The following is a 20,766-nucleotide window of genomic DNA, read 5'->3' on the forward strand; positions in this document are numbered from 1 at the left end:
ATATTATAGAAGAGGAGATACTGATGGTGTTAAAGCATGTGAAGGGTAGATGAATCTCCAAGACCTGCTCAGGTGTATCTTTGTGGGAAGCTAAGGAAGAGATTGATGGACCCGTTGTGTCATCAACTGCCATGGGTGAGGTGCCAGAAGACTGGAGGTTGGTTAATCTGTGCTATTATTTAAGAAAAATGCTAAGGAAAAGCCAAGGAACGATAGACTAGTGAGCCTCACATCAGTGGTGGCTAAGTTGTTGGAGGGGGTTCTGAGAGACAGGATTTATGTGCATTTGGAATGGCTAGGATTGATTAAGAATAGTCCGTTTCATCCTCCCCTCTGACCTATCACCTCCATCCCCATTCCCATTCACCTGTTGTACTCTTTACTCTTCTACCCACCCCACCCACCCCCCTCCCCATTTATCTCTCCACCCTGGAGGCTTTCTGCCTCTACTCTTGATGAAGGGCTTTTTCCCGAAACGTCAATTTTCCTGCTCCTCGGATGCTGCCTGACCTGCTGTGCTTTTCCAGCACCACTCTGATTTAAACGCTGGTTTCTGCAATCCTCACTTTTTCCTTACCACTAAGTGTAGAAGTCCTGCCCTATTTTGCTTTATCAAAATGCAGCACCTCCCATTTATCCAAATTAAACTATTGCCACGAAACGTTGGCAACTCGGGGTTGGGAGTGGAAAAAAGGTGATGCAGAATGACGGCAGAATTGCCTAGTATTTGCTTAAAATAAAACTAAGATGGACAGATGCTGAAGATCTTAAACCAAAACAGAAATTGCTGGAGAAACTCAACAGCTTTGGGAGTATCTTTGGGGAGAAAGCAGACTTAACATTTTGAATCCATCATAAGTGAAGAAGAGTCGCTAGACTAGAAACATTAACTCGTTCTCCCCAAAGATCTCCTGAATTTCTCCAACAAATTGTTTATATCCAGGAATTTACTGCCCAATTCCTCAAATTCCACATCAATCCACTAATATTTCAAAATAAAGAAATCTCTGATAAAGGACATACAGAAATCATTGGAGTAATGATAACAGTTCAAATATTCCTTTCCTGAGTGGAGACCAGTATTCAGCCTCTGTCATGAAGCACAGGGGATGGTAATGCAAATCTACAAAGGAAAAGAATTAGTCCAAATAATCCATTCACCCTTTCCATTTCCTGGAAACGAAACGTTTCTGGGTCACCCTTCAAACAGGTAAAGATAGCTTTTCAATAATTAATCACAGAGTCAGACTTTTACACAGAGGAGTGTGCATGGGCCAGTACGTCAAAAGTTAATGCTGGCCAGCAAAAGTCAGGGAGAATTCAAATCAAAGCAAAGTAAACTCAGTATTAACTTTTTGAAAGCTTTTGCTCTTATTTTGTGCATGTCCCACACATACACAAGGAAAATAGACACATGAACAAAAACAGAAGTTGCTGGAAAAGCTCAGCAGATCTGGTGGCATCTGAGAAGAGAAATCAGAGTTAACGGTCCAGTGACCCTTCCTCAGAATGCAGACCCGAAATGTTAACTTTGATTTCTCTTCACACACGTTGACAGACCTGCTGAGCTTTTCAAGCAGGTTCTGATTTTATTCCTGATTTACAGCATCTGCAGTTCTTTCTGTTTTTAATTTGGAAATAGACTCAATCTGCTTACAGACTCCAGTTCACTAACCCAGCGTAACGATGAGGTAGCAGGGGACTTCATACTCCACAGAAGGAGGCCAACCTGTTTCTTTACTTTGAAAGATCTTGAACTCCATTTCTCTTTCTCCACAGATGCTGCCATACCTAAGTTTCTCCAGCATTCTCTGTATTTGTTTCAGATTGCCACCATCTGTATTATTTTGCTTTTAAACTTGCTTCCCCTCCTCTCCTACCTCATTGCCTTTTTTAGGAATGGATTCAACTCCATTTTGAAAGTTACCATTAAATCTTCTTCCATACCATCCTTTCAGGCTATTTGTCCCAGATCATAACAGCTCACCAAATAAAGAAAACCAGCAAACACTAATCTCCTCCTCACCACCCCCCCTAGTTCTTTTGTTGATTATCTAAAATTTGTTCCCTTTGGAAACAATGCAAGAGATGGATACCCTGGAAGGAAGCCTCTGGCTTTGACTTAACAGTACAAAACGATACATCAGGAACTTGGCCAGTTCAGAACTGTACACAGTTTTCAGTCCCATTTCAGTGCAGTCATTCTGGCACTTCAATGTGTCCTGCTACTCCATAGCTAAGTCCCAACATTAAAATGTAAATATTGCATACTGCTGATTTGTTGGTATCTTGAATAAAAAGCAAAATACTTCAGATGCTAGAAACTGGAGAGATAAGTGGAGAATCTCAGCAATTCTGGAAGCATCTGTAAAGAGAGAAACAGAGTTGAGGTGGAGTCTGGTATGACTTCTTCAGAACTAAGTCAACATCAAGAAATTATGACCTCACAATTTAAGTGACCTATTACAATTTCACATATTGAAAGATTAAAGAGTAGCCTGCCAACTAGCCTGCTTGCAAAGACAATGGAGCCAGATGCTGGAAGATATACTGAACTATATTTCATCAGCTGCTTTTAAGCAGCAGAGCAGAGAAAATGAATAATGAATTATATTGCTGGCTCTCTCTCTCTCTCTCTCTCTGCCATTTTCTCACTGCGATCTTGGAAAACAGGACCAGGTAAAATTTAATCATTCTCTAAGAACTCAATGATCTATAGTTTCTGATACCGAGAAGACAAGTCAACAATTAAAACAACTGTGGACTCACGTTACGAGTTTAATACCTCAAAACCTCAAAAGGATGTTTCAGCATAGCCTTAATTCATCCTGTTTATATCAAACACTGTACATTTTAAAACTTAATACTTTTTTTTGTATGTCCTGATGTCACATTTTTATTATTTTTTTCTTGGTATTAGTTGGTAATAAAAATAATTTCTCATTCACTCAAAGCATTAGTAACTGAGCCCACCATTTTCTGGTGAGCTACATTTTAATAGAGCAGTGAAAGTGGGTACTGCAGATGAGAGTCGAGAGGAGAGTAATGTTGGAAAAGCACAGCAAGTCAGGCAGCATCCGAGGAGCAGGAAAATCAACGTTTCCGGCAAAAGCCCTTCATCAGGCATTTTACATTTCAATGGACTTTAATTGATAGCTGTGTGTTAAAAAGAAAATAAATAAATTATATAACCATGAACCCATAAAAAGAACGTGATAAAACATGGTGCCAGAAGTGGAGATAAACACCCAGACAAGATGACGGTTTCTGAAGATAATTCAGAATAACCATGAGTCAAAAAAGATGACTAAGAGGAATCACAAAAAAATTCTTTAGCAAACTCTAGACAGACTATAAAGTGGATAGGTAAGTGGCAACTGAAAATGCAGCATGTTTGCGCCTCTGGAGGGTTTCCTGCACCTTCCACACTCTCGATGTTGTTGAAAGGCTGATGTAGCCTCACATGTGGGAGTTGTGGAAAAAGTAATTCTGCAGCCTCAGGTCTCAGTTTGAAACATCAATAGCTCCAGGGCAGTATTTTCTTATGCACTGCCTTGATGATGTCCTTATCAACTAGGAGAAAGTGAGGACTGCAGATGCTGGCGATCAGAGCTGAAAAATGTGTTGCTGGGAAAACGCAGCAGATCAGGCAGCATCCAAGAAGCAGGAGAATTGACGTTTCGGGCATAAGCCCTTCTTCATGAAGGGTTCCTGAAGAAGGGCTTATGCCCGAAACGGCGATTCTCCTGCTCCTTGGATGCTGCCTGACCTGCTGCGCTTTTCCAGCAACACATTTTTCAGCTCTGATGTCCTCATCAGTCAAGGTGCCTTTGAAACCTCAGCAGATTTTCAGAGAATCCTGGCAACATTGCAGGCTTATTTCAGCTGCAAAAATAATATCCTTGTTGAAAATAATTAGCTTAGCCCCAGAAACCAGGGGAATTGACTGACTCCATAATTAGCAACTTTAATCGACTAGTCAGTTAGTTTGGTTATGATACATTGAAGGATGAGATTGTTTGCAATAGAATAATCATCGGAGGATGCTTGTGTCAGGGAGGCAGTGTCCATACCTCTGAACTAGGAGGTATAAGTTTAAGCCATATCCTCCTCCAAAAGATGGATCATAACATGGTCTGAACAAATCAATTTAGAAATATTGACACTCAGGTGTTATCGGTGATAAAAATCTCCAATTTATTTGCATTCAAAAGATGACTTGACACTACAGCAAGAGTTATCACATGATATTTGATCTGAATGAAGAGCACATGTATGACTAAAGGAATCTTCCAAGCTCAGTCTAAGCCTATTCGTTGGTTAGGCCCAAAGATGTTTATCTTACTTCCCCCTAGAAACCCACCAAATTAACTGAGAAGTTGGGGACAACTGCTGTTTTATACTGTCAGTGTCTGTTGAAATACCACATAAATGACAGGCTTGATCAGCAGCAGAGGGAGACAATGCAGTTTGTCTGGTCACTTATAACAACTTTGCAAAGTAAGATCACCTCTCAAAAGAAATGCTGCATTGATCAGCCTTTGACTGTAAGTAAATTTAGCAAATAGGAGAGGAGAACGTGGAACTTCACACTTCCTTGGCCATTTGCAAGTTATTGCCTTCTGTTTGCCAAGGGGCATTTCATGATCTGGATCAAAAGTTTTGGTAAGTCACTTGAAACCCAACAATTTTGATCGCATTGGCTTTTCTGGAGATCGGTCTCCTGTTCTGCCTGCTGCTTTGAAATGGTTTTAAATGGTACATTTTCCATCAATTGTCTGCATCCAAATTCTTGGAGACATCAACATATCAGATCTAGGTTAGTTCAAATCAACAATTCGTAGCAATGGTAAGGTTATTAAAGTGTATTAAGGAGAATAAGACCAAATTTTGGTTGAATTGGAAGGCTTGTGTGCATTTAGTCTTCTGCAGTTGATGCAAGGCACTCAATGTCAGCAAGGTGATTTGTGGCAAACTGATTACTTCAGCTTAAAAGATATTTGCTCTTGCTTTGTAAACAGCCTCTCCAGAAACAAAAGCCATCTGTCCAAGATAATTGGATGGCATTTCCACAAAGACTACTTGAGCTCTACTCAGCTACTAAACTCCATGTTAATAAGATTGGATTACACTTTGTCAAGAGTTGTCTCAGCTTTAGTCGACTGCTCCAGTGTTGTCCATAGAACTGTTGAATAAAGCATTATACCCAATAGGTCTACCAGGGAATAGGTTGTCAAGCAGCTCAGTTGTGGCATTTTTAAAAAGAAATAGCTCAGGTATCCAAAACCAGTATTTTTTTGATTGTCTTCCATGCTAAGATGAACAGTTCTTCACCCATTACCTGCATAGATGGTGGTTGGAGCAAAAGCAAAAAGCAACACAACATGCAGTTACAGAAGAAGATGAGAGAGAAGCAAGAGTGGCTTCAGTTATACAAGATACTCATAAGAATCCTACAACCCACAACAAATAGCTTGAGTCTAAAATAGCATTACAATAAAACTTCCTGAGAGATATCAATACAGGAAACTATAAACATACCATGACAGGAAGGGACTGCAAGCACAAATCCAAAAGTAAGCCAACATACGAGATTAGAATTTACAAAAAGATCAACAGGATAAAATTACACGCTGTCAAAAACAAAGCAGTGGAACTGAAAATGAAAACAGAAATAAATAAATTAGACCACATTTACAGTAATGTGTGAATTTCTGGTTGCCACACTATAGGAAGGATGAGAAGGCTTTGGACAGGGTTTACCAGGATGTTGCCTGGGTTGCATTCTATTAGCTAATAGAGGAGGTTGTACAAATTTGGATTCTTTCCACTCGAGCATTGGAGACGGTGGGGTGTTCAAATAAAAGTAAGAAAGATTCTGAGAAGCATGGATAGGGTGGTTAGTCAGTCTTTTTTCCCCCATTGTGGAATTGACAAATACTAGGCAACATAGGTTTAAGGTAAGAGGTAGAAAAGTTTAAAAAGGAGATATGCGAGGCCAATTCCTTTTAAAAAAAAATGCGGGTGGTGGTAGATGTCTGGAAGGTGATACTAGTGGAGGTGATAGAAGCAGATTTGATAGCAGCGTTTATGGGGCATTTAGACAAATACATAAACAGGCAGAGAAAAGAAGAGTGCAGGCAGGCAGATAAACTAGTTTAGAATGGCATCATGGTCAACACAGATGTGATGGACCAAAGGGCCTGTTCCTATGCTGTACTGTTCTAGGTTTACTGAAGCAAGTAACTTTGCCTCTCCAGTTCAGTAGAGGGAGCAAATTATAGACATTGAGACAATGATAGGAAGTGGCTAAATTATTGCTATGCAAGAGCGGAGATTAGTTAAAACAATAGAATTGCGGAATGGCTCAGTGCAGAGGAAGCCTATTGTGTCCATGCCAGCTTTGCTGGGAGAATGCAATAAGTCACAGGTGATTTGAACAGGTACTATGCTTCAGTCTTCATACTAGGGGATACCAGTTACATTGCAGAAGCAGAAATAAAGCTAGAAATGAAAATGGGAAGAGGAACTCAGTAGAGAAGTGATGCTGAGTAAAATATTGAACGTGTGGGCTGACAAGAGCCTTGGTCCTGATGGGTCTTAAAAGAAGTGGCTAGTGAGACTGATACTTTGAATTTAATTTTCCAAACCACCCTGGATTTGAAAACAGTTCCACTATATTGGAAAATAGCGAATATAATCCTTTACTCAGGAAAAGGCGGGAAACAGAAAGAATGAAGCTGCAATCCAGTTTACTTAACATATCTCATAGCGAAAATGCTAGAAGCTATTATTAAAGATATAGAAAAGGCACTTGTTTCAAGATAACCAGACAGTCAGCACAAAGTCATGTTTGACCAATCAGATCCCTTTGAAGAGATAACACATGTTGTGGGTGAATGGAAACTAGTGAATGTAGGATGTATAGAAGCCATTTGATAAAGAGCTAAATCACTCTAGAAAATAAAAAGCTTATGGTGTAGGTGATATCAGATTAGCATGAACAAAATATTGGCTGGCAGTTGAATCTATTAACAGACCTGTGAGAAAGTGCAAAAACGGAAATTTCTGGAAAAGCTCAGCAGATGTCGCAGCATCTTTGGAGAGAAACAGAGTTAATGCGTCAGGTCGAGTGACCTTTTCTCAGAACTGTGAGAAAGTGTTTGTGTTTGAGGAGGGAGGGGGAATAGAGATAATGGGGTTTGAAGTGTTTGTTGTTAAATGGAAACACTTACAGTTAGTTGTTTGAGCCAATAATGTTAAAAACATACTTTCAGTTAATGGCTTTAGAAACTGAGAAAGTACTTGAGGGGAGATATAGTGATAGGGTTTCATGAATTATGATGTACCTCCAAGTTGAGCTGCAATGGAACTAGGAACCCATAAGTCTTGCATTAGTCTCTGGACTAAGGGTATCCATTAGCTCAGTTGGCTGGACCGCCAATTTGTAATGCACAGTGACTCCAACAGCATGGGTTCAATTCCCAAACTGGCTGAGGTAACTGTGTAGGACTGTTCCTTCTCAGCATCTCCCCTCAGCAGAGGTGTGGTGACTGTCAGGTTAAACCATCACCATCATCACACTCACTATGAGAACAGCCTGTGATGTGGTATGACTCTGGTGACCTTACCTTTACTCTTAACTACTGACTACGGTGGTTCCAAGAGCTGCTGTGGATAGTAATGCCACTCACTTACTCATCATGTGTATATGGTAAATCAAGACCACTTTCAAAAATGCCTGGAAATCAGACTGGAGACTAATCACAGATGAACCCACAGAAATCATGTCCTAACTACCAACATTGTGGGTCTACCTCAACACACTGACTGCAGCAGATCAAAAAGACAGCTCACCACCACCTTCTCAAGAGCAATGAGGAACAGACAATAAATGTTGGCCGGCCAGCTACACTCATGTCCCAGGAGAAAAGAAATGAAAAGAGACCTCATAGCCCCCCACATTCAGAATAACAGCACTTTGCAGCTCCCCTCTCCAAATGGCATGGCATGGAGAAATTTTTAAAAATTAGAAAATAGAATGCAAGGAAGAATTATAGCCAGTCACTGGCTTAGCTGCCCTTCGATATCACATTAAATATGGATTTTCTTTCCTAGCTAGCTTTGGTAACCTAAAGGAGTCACTTTAAAAAGAAGCACAATATTCAACATTCATCAGATCATTTTCTTTCAGAGAAACCTCGGTGGCTTTAGCTCCATGGAATTAGTTAGACGTTATAGGTTCCTGTGTTCAATGATTTTGTAATTCTCAGAACAGAGCATGAAGTAAAAGCAGTTTATAAAGGAAAGTGACAGGTCCAATAACGGATGCTTTAATGCCCATAACACAGCACATCTCCTGTATTCAAGTGCGTTATCACAAGCAAAGACAATGACACAAATGGAACCAACAATCTTTCCTCGGGAGGACAGGAAAAACATTAGGAAGGAGAAGTAAAGAATCGCAGTTTCCCACCTCAGTCCATGGTCCTGAAAAGCAAAGTCAAAAATCACATGACACCAGGTTATAGTCCAATGGGTTTATTTGAAAACACCAGCTTTCAGAGCACTGCTCCTTCATAACACCTGCTAAAAGAGCAACGCTCCAAAAGCTAGTGATTTCAAATAAACCTGGTTGGACCATAGCCTAGTGTCATGTGGTTTTTGACCTTGTTCAACCCAGTCCAACCCAGTCCACCTCCACATCGTGGCTACTACTGAAAAGCAATAACAGAAGTTCTCATCCACTGCAGTGTAAACAAATAGTGTATATTTTATTAGTGTGCTTTATATTTAAAAAGTGATATTTATTTCGTATCTCATCACTTGCTTGGGAATACTTCACCTGTAATTAGCTGGTAGACAGAAGCATTTCTGTTGGACAGGCAAGTACAGCAACTGCTCTACAACACAACAAAAGCACATTATAGCTCGTTAATAATAGCAGGAGAACACTCAGCTTGTTCTTTTTATTAAAACAGGACCATGGAGTCCACGTGGTATCAGCCAAACTTTAAAGAAGTGCTGAAGCCCAGTAATAGCGTCGTAAATAATTGACATGAACCAACACAAACTTCTTCCATTCGGCTTTCAGCCACCCATTTCAAAGTCAAGTTGATAACATCTTTCATTACAAATTATGTTCTTCAATTGAAGATCACTCTTTCCTATACATCTCATAATTACTTGGCTTAGTGGTGCCCTTGAAAATACTGACAATGTTACTGCAGCTACATTAATAAAGACAGCTCAAGAAAGGCTAGTTGGCCATTCAACTTTGTTTGCAGGTACTTGGTATCAATAGACCAACTAGACACTCTGGTCTCTTTCCTTAGAGTTAGATTTTATTGCTACGTGTACTCAGGTAGAGGGGTACAGTGAAAGAGTACAATGTTGCTATTCCAGGCACCATGGAAAATATCTTAAATAGAAAAGCAAAGGAAGTAAAGTTAAAAATTCAACATGACTGTCCCTTATATGCTTAGCGATGGTGGGCTTGCAACCCCCACAAGGGTGTGATCTCCTCCACGCTTGCGCCACTGCACACGTTGGGAGACCTCAGGCTTGCTCTCTCACTCTCCCCTGCACAGGGCTTGCTCTCTGTCCCCCGGGCTGGGCTCACTCTCCCACTCTCCTCCACATTTGGCTCACTCTCTCCAGGCTGGGCTCACTCTCACTGTCCCCAGGCTGGGCTCACTTTCCTCCACGTTGAGCTCACTCTCTCACCATCCCCTAGGCTGGGGCTCACTCTCTCCCACATTAGGCTCACACTCTCACTCTCCCCCAGGCTGGACTCATGCTCCCCCTGCACTGGGCTCACTCTCAACCAAAGTCAATAACTCCCTCCACCATCAAGAAGAAACCTTGTCCCAGGTGAGCTGGACACCTTGAAGCTGCCAATCTCCCTTCAGAAGGTCAGTAGATTAAAGTAAGGAATAAAAAAGCTCTGAAAGAAGAAAAAACAAAGTAAAGGCAGACAGAGCAGATGACCTTTGAGCAGGAGCACCACCTTGGAAAACACCTCTCTCTTTCTTCAAACATCCCTTAAAATCAGCTTCTTTGACTATAAGCAGGTACCAATGACAAGGATACTTTACTTTTTGTCACTTCACTTTTCAGAAGCTACTCAGACAAAGATGGATGAAATCAGTGTTGATCCCAGCACAGGGCAACGCATTCAATAATTAAGATGGTACAAAAGGTCAAGTACACACATCATCTACACTGAATCCCTTTGAATTTCAAATTAATACCATGCACAGGTACGACCTCATTTACAATCGACTCTCACACTGGTTATTAAGACAATTATGTGACTAATTAAAGTCATCCATCATTGTCTTAGTCAGTGAATCAATCAAATGACTGCCTTCAAAATAAATATATCAATACAACTCATTCAAAATTGCAAATGGTGTATTATTTACCTGATACTTGCCAACAACAGCTTGCACTTATGAAGCACCAGTAACGGAGAGGATGGAAGGGGGAAGGGGAGAAGCAGATTTGTGTCACATCACCCCACTGCAAACAATCCATGGCCTGCCAACTACTGACACACTGAGAAGAAGCTCAATCCCATAGTGATGACACGCAGCAGGTGGTCGGTACAGACTGCCACCTTCCAGTGGGGTGGGGGTGGGCATTGCCAGAACTGTAAGCAGGCATGTTACTTCGAATTTCAAAAGATCCTTTGCTTTTCAGGAAGGAAGGGAGGGAGGGAGGGGAGATAGCTGAGGGTGGGCAGTGGAGGAGAGGTGATGGGGTTAGGGCAGGGGGGTGGGGGAAGTAACATACCTGTTTGAGGCCAAGCAGAGGAGGAAGTAGTAGTGGTTGCTTGTGAAATCATGTACCTGGAGAAGGGGCTGGAAAGAAGGAAGGGTGTCAACTAAGTGAACAAAGCACACTCCTTCAGTGATATATCTTCTTTACCAAATTCCTTGCAGCACAGCTTATCCCCATCCACTGGCCCACACAAACCATGGGATGATAGCTTAAGGTGGCACATTGGAATGTCCCTAACTCTGAGCCAGGACACCCAGATCCAAGTCCCACCTACTTCAGGAGGTGTATAATATCTCAGCAGGTTGCTTGGAAAATTTCCATAATCATATAGGACAGCATTACCTGAGCCAGCTAATGAGATATTCAAATGAGTAAAGAGATATGGAAAAGCAGGGAAGTTTACTGAGAGAGGGGGAGCCTCTGGTCTAAGGCAGCTGAAGACACAGCTACCAATGGTGGAGCAATGGAACCTGGTGATGTGCAAAAAGCCAGAACAGGAGGAGTCCAGAACACACTGTTATAGGGCCAAAGGACGTCACAAAGTTACAAAGAGGTATAGGCACAGAAGCATAAGCAAAGAACACGTGTTCAAAATCAAGAATTTGCTATAAGCTTAGCAAATGAAACACAGCAGAAAATAGGTCTTGAGTTGGAGTTGGGAGTTATATAGTGGAATTATGGACAAACCGAATCAGACTTTATGGACGATCAACAATGGATCAACTGTGCCTTCCTAGCTTATCTCTCCACGCTTCAGGCTCTCTGCCTTTATTCCTGATGAAGGGCTTTTGCCCGAAACGTCGATTTTGCTGAGCTCCTCGGATGCTGCCTGAACTGCTGTGCTCTTCCAGCACCATTGATCCCGAATGTGCCTTCCACTGTGTCAAGTAACTCCATTTCATGGTAGCCAATTGCATATAAAATTACTGGAAAATTGACCTTTTTCTGACAAATCTTTGCTCTTCCCACATTTTCAGACAAATTCATGCATTAGAGATTGACTCTTCTATTTGAACTCTTTGTCTTTATGCACGTAAAATCACCTTTCTGCTCTCAATGTCCAGGAATGTATTGTTGTCCAACTGTCAAAGAAATAACTTCTCTCTCACCAAATTGACACAAGATCTGTGTTCTTCCAACCCTAAAGAGCAGAATAATTCAACTTGAGTTACAAATTATAAATTATTATTATTCCAAATAAACTATTGAGAAAAATCAATTCATCAATTTTAAGCATTTAAGCTTTAGCCAGATGCTTTTTCCTCAGGAAGGATGTTCATTGAATTGTAATTTCATAGATCAAGATTGTTACTTCAGGGAGCAAACAATACGCAGTAATATAAACCAAGGAATGAATGAAGCATGATCTAAAAGAATGGCTTTTCAGATTTCAAAGTCTGATCGGGTTACTCTGGTTTCCACATTCCTTTCAAATAAAACGCTTCATTAAGTCTCTTGGTTATACTGACCCTGGAGCAACTACAATAGAAGCGAGTGAAAGTTACATCCAGAAAGACAAAGAACGCAGAAGCTGAGGGCACAATTTCCCTCGCTCCCTTTGAAATTCAGAACTGACATACAGGAAATCAAATAGAGTCTTCCCCAGTGAACAAAGATTAGTACAACTGTAAAATAATGAGTTCAGAGTTTTCCTACCTACACAGAATATATGTTCACAACTTCTAAGGTTAGGTTTGAATGTGTCAGTTATGTGGGGCAAAACTTTAATCTTTCTTCTCCCTTACATTCGCTGAGGAGATCAGTTTTTGCCTTCAAGATATCGGTTTAGATTGTACTGTTCAGCATAATAAAAACATTGAAGGAGTAAGCTATTCAACCTTCAGGGCTATTCCACTGTTCTACCTCACGGCTGGTTGACTACCTCAATACCATTTTCCTGTGACACCTCTACGTCCCTTGATGTCATCAGTAATGAGAAATCCATCAATTTTTGTCATGAACTTTCTTAATGACTGAGCTGTACAGTCCACTGCGATCGAGACTCCATAAGCCAATTGTTACAACTACAATACAACTCAAATGAAATAATCCAATTCTCTTGCCATAATTAATGATGAAGCCAGAAACAGATGTCACCTCTTTTACAAATGTGAACATCCAAGTTAACATAACCATCACTCTGAAAAGATAAAGCAATATTACAGTATGAATTTGATTCAGTACGGGGCATACAACAAGTTTTAATTTGATTGTCAGCCTTTAGTTCACAGGACATTCGAAAAGGCATAAGCATTAGAGGTGGAAGGTATAATTTTAATTTATCACCATTGCTCAGATTAAGCAGGCACCTTATTCAGGTTACCTTTACATATCAGATATTCATTTATAAATTAGGTCATTCAGTAGATTATCTAGGAGATCATAAATCAATTGACTCCTTTCTCAATGTTGCTGAGTCAAAATTCTGGGGAATTTGCTTCCTTAGAGGACTGTAGTGACCCTATAACCCAAGGACGACAGAGTTCAACAAGGCAGCTCAACAACACCTTCAGTGCAATCAAGGATGGCCAGTAGTGGCTGATCCAACCAGTGCCACCCACACTCCATGAGCAAATTAAAAAATACTATCCATAATGGGATTCTCATTTGGGTCCTTGGGTGAAAATGTTGGACTGTACAGTCTGACAAAATCATTTGTAAAGAATCATTTGTTTACAATGTGTGTTATGCTTAGGAAGAAGTGATGCCCAGATTTGTATTGGATCAATTATTTGAGATAATGATGTTAATATTTTCACTCCAACCTCCCCATCAGGATTAGCATAAGCTACTGAGTGAATGAATGAATCCTTTCTTGCCAACTACCAAAAGGGGGTTGATAACAAGTCATGACCTAACAATTGTTTATTGAACACAGAATTATAGTTAGCAGTGACGAAAATAAAATAGAAACGTATTCGCTGCATTGATTTATTGTAAAAATGTAGTTACACAAGTAACTCAGTTAATATACAGTAATTTAGTAGTTATACATTGATTATAAATTTATAGTTTAGATTACTGCCCAAGATTGATAGAGTAATTAATTTAGGACTAGATTTCTGACAGGTTAATAGCATTAGGCAAACATCATTATCCACCTGACTGTAGTTAGCCATGTTGCAGTGATGTTTATGAAGAGGAGGCTTTTTTAGGATCCCAGCTGATATTATTACTGGATAAGTCAGATTCTAGTCTGAAAGCTGGTGTGACAGACGTTTAATCTTTTCTTGTGTTTTGTTCAAGGTGGTCTTTCACTAAAACACAAGCATACAATGCTGCAGGTTTGGTTTTATCAGTAAAACAGAAGCTTATTTATGCAAAAGAAATGATAAACCAAATAATTAAATTTAACAAGTTTACATTTTGTGACAATACTGTCATTTTAAAAAGGTTATTTTGCTCTGGGTGCTTTTGATGAGGCCATAAAGGCAGAGGTAATGAACTAGCTATTGACGACAGCTTAAGCAAACAGCTTAGGAGGCCTTGAGTTTTTTTTTAAAATGGCATGAATAGGTGTGATCAGCTCTCACAGACCAGGCTTGCTAGTTTTCGTTTTAGCAGTAGAAGCTGTTGGGGTCTCAGAAGAACTGGAGCTTCAGTGAATGATTCTTAGCTGCTACTTCCTATTGGAATTTCTAGTGATTTTTTTTCCCCCTCCAGGATTTGGGAACTACATGCAAGAATCGGTGTCAAATTTGCCTTTTTCTCACAAGGGGTGTGTTTATGGGATGTTATTATATCGGAACAATTCATTAATAATTGTTACTGTACCTTTTATTCAGTTAAGTTATCCAATAGTTCAGTTATTCTAACTTTGTTTAAATAAATTGCATTTTGTTTAACTTCGAATACTTCAACCAGTTGCATCACATCTGGAACAGACACTTCACATCTGCCTTGAAAATAAGAAAAAGTTAGGATCGAGGCTACTTTCTTAAAATATTTTGAGGGGGTCTAGTCTGGACCATAAGACTTTTCAAAATGCATAATAAACTATAATCCCATTAGTCTCAAAAGCACAATACACAAGCACAGAGAATTCTTGTCTGTTGTTTTAATTCCTGATTCAGATGATCTGATCGCCTCTTCCTTGGGCCTTTGTACAATTGCTTTGGCTTTCTCAGCTTTACATTACCTCAATGTTTTAAGCAAGCACTTCTAGAACTTTTAATCTAAACTAGTAACAGTTACGTAGCTTATTTTTTAACAGTTCTAAAACGATCCTCTTGCGCTAGAAGCAAATGATTCACATGTACAACTTCAGCCAAGGCTTCTGCAAATTTGCCAAACAGACTAGAAGGCTTTCCAAGCTATCGGAATTCTGCATGAGCTAAATAAGACAAATTTCCAGAACTTGACAAATAAAACCGAACACATAACTATTTTCTTTATTTGCTTGTTAAAATACAGCCAATTAAAAGTAAGATTCCATTACACACTAAAAGGTCACTCTGCAATAGTGGGTTTTCAAGTTAATAACCATAACTACAAAAACATTTTGAAATGAATCATTAAACTCCTTCAAAAGACACAGACCAAACACACATGCCACATTTTCAATATCAAAACTAAAATAAATGATATTAAAATGCATATAGATCACACACTCACATCACAGTCATACAGATGAACTGGCCTCCCTCTGGAATGGTGTTATTAGCTTTCTGAAATGTGAAAAAGAAGAGTCTTTTCTGTTTCAGGACAAATTTGCCTTTCACAATTGGACTGGTTTCAAAAACTAATTTATTGAATCTCACTCTTTAAATCTCAAGGGAACAGTACATCTGCCCCATTGTCTAGACCAAGATGATGAACTATACCTAGAGTTTAAGTAAAATGGATGTTGGACAGCTGTAAATGAAATAACAGGAGAGTTTTGTAACTGAAAATCAAATGGTACAGTTCTTTTGTGAGCTGTGTAACCCAATACTGCTTTTTGGAGCAGTGAGAGAAAATTTGAGCTTAATAGTCTGGAGTTAAAGAAATTCTGCCCGACAACAGCACTCGGATTGCAGCTCAACCAGAGAGACAGCGAGAGAGAGAGAGAGAGAGCGCGTGAGGGAGAGCGAGGTTGAGGGCGAGAGCGAGAGAGTGAGAAAAAGCTCTTAGTGCCAGGACAGCAGGGGAGAGAAATTTCCAGTGCCTACAGTCAGAAAGCATCCATCTCCTCCTCTCTGTGTCCATGACACTCTTCCCCACGATGTCAATAGTGGGAAAATCTGGAAACCAAGAAAGTCAAAATGAAACAGGTTTTTGTCTTGCTTTGGAACTAAGTCCAGCTGATTAACTATTGCATTGAGGAATGACCATTATCCAACTGAAACCAGCATGTTGTCATTGCTAAAATCAACACAACAAAGAAAAAAAAAATTGCCACCTCGTAGTGTGCACTTCTGATCAAGAATTTGTTTGCTCTGTTTACTTCATTTTTCCAGCTGTAATATATGTGTTAAACTGCTTGTCTTCATGTTTTATTGCAATTAAGTATGTGCATATTTGGGATTTTTGAAGAAATATAGTTCAGGATGCACAACGATAGATTGGAAACCATAGCTTTAACAAATCAGATAAAAGGGGAGCTTGTTACAAGGAAGAGAGTTTTTTTTCCCCTCAGTTATTGATGAAACCTGGTGTGAATTGCTTTTGCCTCATTCAGGCAAATTGGTCACTTTGGTAATCTCATTGGGATTTTACACATTATACATTTCATGAAAGCCAGAGAAAAATTGAGGCACAACTACCAGTACACGCTTCCTAGTTAGGTCATGATATAAATGGTGTACCTATTCATCTATTTAACTTTAGCAGATAATGCAAAAGAATCTTTACTCCAGCAAACTTGTCTCTTTCTTAAATGACACTTTTGCAGAGTGCCCAAAGTTTGACCAAAAACTAAATTAGAACAAAATTAAGAATCAAAAGATGGAAAAACATACACAACCTTAACTTCAGTTTCAAAAATGCTCCCCTGCAAACTCTCAATTTCCAGAGGAATCTTTTTTCCCCTAACAGACTTAATACCAATCTGAGTGACATATTTCAGGAGTTCACCTTTGTTGTAAATTGCTTCTCACGGTGTCTTCCAAATCAGTTAAACACCACCAATTTGGCAGTCCAAGTGACTCATTTAATTCCAAGCTTTTGGACTTTGTTCAGCAAAGGTACCTCAAAGAAAAGACATATTTGTGTTCCCAAGATACATTATGGATGCATTCAAGAGGAAACCATCAACATAAAATAAATGAGACAGAAAGAAACATTGATATTCAAGTGATTAGATGTAGAGGAGTGGGAGGTGGTTTATATACACATCATAAACACCAGCCTGAACCTATTTGTCCAAATGGCATGTCTCTGCATTGCAAATATGGTGCAATTAATCTGCCATTTCCAGGCCTGTGGTTTTGAAGCCTTGTCTTCTGTTACTAGTATAAAATTACATCTGAATAGGTCTGTATTGTGGACTTGCCCAGTTCCTTTCATAGCAATTACACGATTGATTCTTATGAAATCTCACATTGAACAAGTTAGCATAGTCACAAAACACTGTTTAATTCAATGCACAGATAAAACCATTAACAACTCTCCAGCACGGATGCAACTTTGAAAAGTTAAATGAATGCGAGTTAATGTGATTCACCAGGTTAATTGCTCGAAATCTAAGCAAAATATAAAAGTTTGAAAGACAACAAAATTGTAGGAGTCAGGAAAAGGAAGCATTCAAGATGATTCATTGCCCAAACCTGCTTAGATCAAATTATTGACGCTTTATTTCTAAGAATCAAGTCATAGAGATGTACAGCACTAAAACAGACTCTTCAAACCAACTTGTCCATGCTGACCAGCTATCCTAAACTAATCTCGTCCCATGTGTCAGCACTTGGCCCATATTCCTGTAAACCCTTCCTTTTGTAATTGTACCAGCCTCCACCACTTCATGTGGCAGCTCATTCCACACACGCATCACCCTCTGTGTGTAAAAGTCCCTTTGGTCCCTTTTAAATGGGTCCCTTTTTAGTGGGTGGCACAGTGGCATAGTGGTAAGCACTGCTGCCTCAGTGCTAGAGACCCAGGTTCAATTCCTGCCTCAGGCGACTGTCAGTGTGGAGTTTGCACATTCTCCCTGTGTCTGTGTGGGTTTCCTCCGGGTGCTCTGGTTTCCTCCCACAGTCCAAAAATGTGCAGGTCAGGTGAATTAGCCATGCTAAATTGCCTGTAGTGTTAGGTGAAGGGGTACATGAAGGGAAATGGGTCTGGGTGGGTTGTGCTGCAGCGGCTCTGTGTTGGGCCGAAGGGCCTGTTTCCACACGAAGTAATCTAAAAAAAATCTTTCCTCTGTCACCTTAAACCTATGACCTCTAGTTCTGGACTCCCCCACCCCAGGGAAAAGACCTTGTCTATTTACCTTATCCATGCCCCTCATGATTTTATAACCCTCTTTAACCTCACCCCTCAGTCTCCAACACTCCAGGGAAAACAGCCTGAACCTATTCAGCCTTTCCCTATACCTCAAACCTCCAACCCTGACAACATCCTTGTATATCTTTTCTGAACCCTTTCTTACTAAAAGTAAGTGATTCACAATAAATACAGATATTAAAATATATTCTGTGCTGCATTATGGTTGATGATCATTCTTTATATATTATATCGGAAAACTGAATAGAGCCAGCTTCAATTCAGAAACTCATTCCATGTGTAAAGGAACTTTACATCATAGAATGGTCCAGTACAGATGAGCCATTTGTGTACCAGGGATTACCCCTGGCCCTTCGTTAGTTATCTATTATTTGAATATATGTACTAAGTAGCAAAAAAGGTTTGATGAAGGCATCACTGTGGATGTCGTGTATATGGACTTTCACAAGGCATTTCATACAATACCACAGAAAAGAGGAAAAGTTACGGATCATGGAATAAAAGGGTCAATAGCACCATGGATAAAAAAATTGACTGAGTGATGGGAAATAAAGAATATTAGTCAATAGATATAGTATTTTGTTTCAGGCTGGAGGCAAGTTTGTAATGGAGTTCCCCAATGGTCAGTATTGAGATCCTTGCTTTGCTTGATACATATAAATAATCAAGATCTGGGTGTGCAGAGAGACAAATTCAAGTGTTGCATATGTTGCAATAGTTGAAGTGAGCAAAGTGGTAGCGGATGAGATGCATTGCAAACAAGTTGGACATGATGCATTTTGGTCAGAAGAACAGGAAGAAAATATTAATTTTCTTTTCAAAAATTGTAAGAAATTATGAAAAGGGGGTACAAGCGCTTAGTGTTCTTGACTTTATAATTAGGAATATTGAGTACAAGAACAAGGTGATCATGTTGAACTTATAAAAGACACTTGTTCGAACTCAGCTGGGAGTATGGTGCACAGGTTTTGGCACCACATTACAGGAAAGATGTGAACACATTAGAGAGTCTGTAAAAGTGATTTACAAGAATGTCATGAACAAAGAACATCAGTTATGATGATAAGTTGAAGAAGTTGGGTCTGTTCTCCTTAAAGAAAATAAAAGGATAAGAGAAGATCTCAAAGGTTTTCAAAATCATGAGTGTTCTGGATAGAGTAGATAAGGAGAAATTGTTTCTGTTCGTAAAAGGAACAAGAAAGCATAGATTTGAAATGATCTGTAAGATAAGCAAAGATAAAGAGAGGAAAACCCTTTGCTCTCAGCAAGTAGTGAGGGTCTACAATCTCTTGACACATGGTAGATTCAATTGAAGCATTCAAGAGGGCATTGCATGATTTTTGGATAGAAAGAGTATGCAAGGCTATGTGGAAAAGCAGGAGATCGGCTTCAGATAACGATTGCTGCTGAAAATGTGTTGCTGGAAAAGCGCAGGTCAGGCAGCATCCAAGGAGCAGGAGAATCGACGAATCCGGCATGAGCCCTTCTTCAGGAATGAGGAAAGTGTGCCAAGCGGGATAAGATAAAAAGGTAGGGAGGAGGGACTTGGGGGAGGGGCGTTGGAAATGCGATAGGTGGAAGGAGGTTAAGGTGAGGGTGATAGGCCAGAGAGGTAAGGAAGAAGATTACAGATTAGGAAGGTGGTGCTGAGTTCGAGGGTTGGGACTGAGACAAGGTGGGGGGAAGGGAAATGAGGAAACTGGAGAAGTCTGAGTTCATCCATTGTGGTTGGAGGGTTCCTAGTCCATCTTCCGCAGATACACTGGCACCACCCCCACCTTTTCCTCTGCTACATCGATGAATGTATCGGCGCTACCACATGCTCCCACGAGGAGGTTGAACTGTTCATCCACTTTACCAACACCTTCCACCCCGACCTCAAACTTACCTGGACCTCCCTCCCCTTCCTAGACCTTTCCATTTCTATCTCGGGCGACCAAATCAACACGGACATTTATTATAAACCGACCGATTCCCACAGCTATCTTGACTACACCTCCTCCCACCCTGCCCCCTGTAAAAACGCCATACCATATTCCCAATTCCTTCATCTCCGCCGCATCTGCTCCCAGGAGGACCAGTTCCAATACCGTACAACCCAGATGGCCGCCTTCTTCAAAGACCGCTCCCAGATGTGATCAAAGATGCTCTCCACTGCATTTCCTCCACTTCCCGCTCCTCTGCCCTTGAGCCACGCCCCTCCAATCGCTACCAGGACAGAGCTCCACTGGTCCTGACCTACCACCCCACCAACCTCCATATACATCGTATCATCCGTCATCATTTCCACCACTTCCAAACGGACCCCACCACCAGGGATATATTTCCCTCCCCTATCAGTGTTCCGAAAAGACCACTCCCTCCGTGACTCCCGCGTCAGGTCCACGCCCCCTACCAACCCAACCTCCACTCCCAACACCTTCCACTGCAAGCGCAAAAAATGCGAAACTTGCACCCACACTTTTCCCCCCCCACCTTACTTCCCTCCAAGGCCCCAAGGGATCCTTCCATATCCACCACAAATTCACCTGCACCTCCACACACATCATTTACTTCATC

The 20,766-nt window shown here is 40.4% G+C and overlaps 1 protein-coding gene across 2 annotated transcripts in view; it reads right to left on the reverse strand.

Annotated features, from left to right (window-relative positions):
* il1rapl2 (interleukin 1 receptor accessory protein-like 2) overlaps nt 1–20,766 on the reverse strand; it is a 1,022,943-nt gene that overhangs the window by 990,091 nt on the left and 12,086 nt on the right. The window contains exon 2 of one of the 2 annotated variants that reach the window (XM_043705154.1): nt 10,798–10,865. The exons of the other annotated variant lie outside the window; for it this stretch is intronic. The gene's annotated coding sequence lies outside the window, so the exon portion shown is untranslated. The remainder of the gene's footprint in view (nt 1–10,797; nt 10,866–20,766) is intronic. 2 annotated transcript variants of the gene reach the window in all.

Source organism: Chiloscyllium plagiosum, chromosome 15 (genome assembly GCF_004010195.1).
Source record: "Chiloscyllium plagiosum isolate BGI_BamShark_2017 chromosome 15, ASM401019v2, whole genome shotgun sequence".
NCBI classification, from domain to species: domain Eukaryota; kingdom Metazoa; phylum Chordata; class Chondrichthyes; order Orectolobiformes; family Hemiscylliidae; genus Chiloscyllium; species Chiloscyllium plagiosum.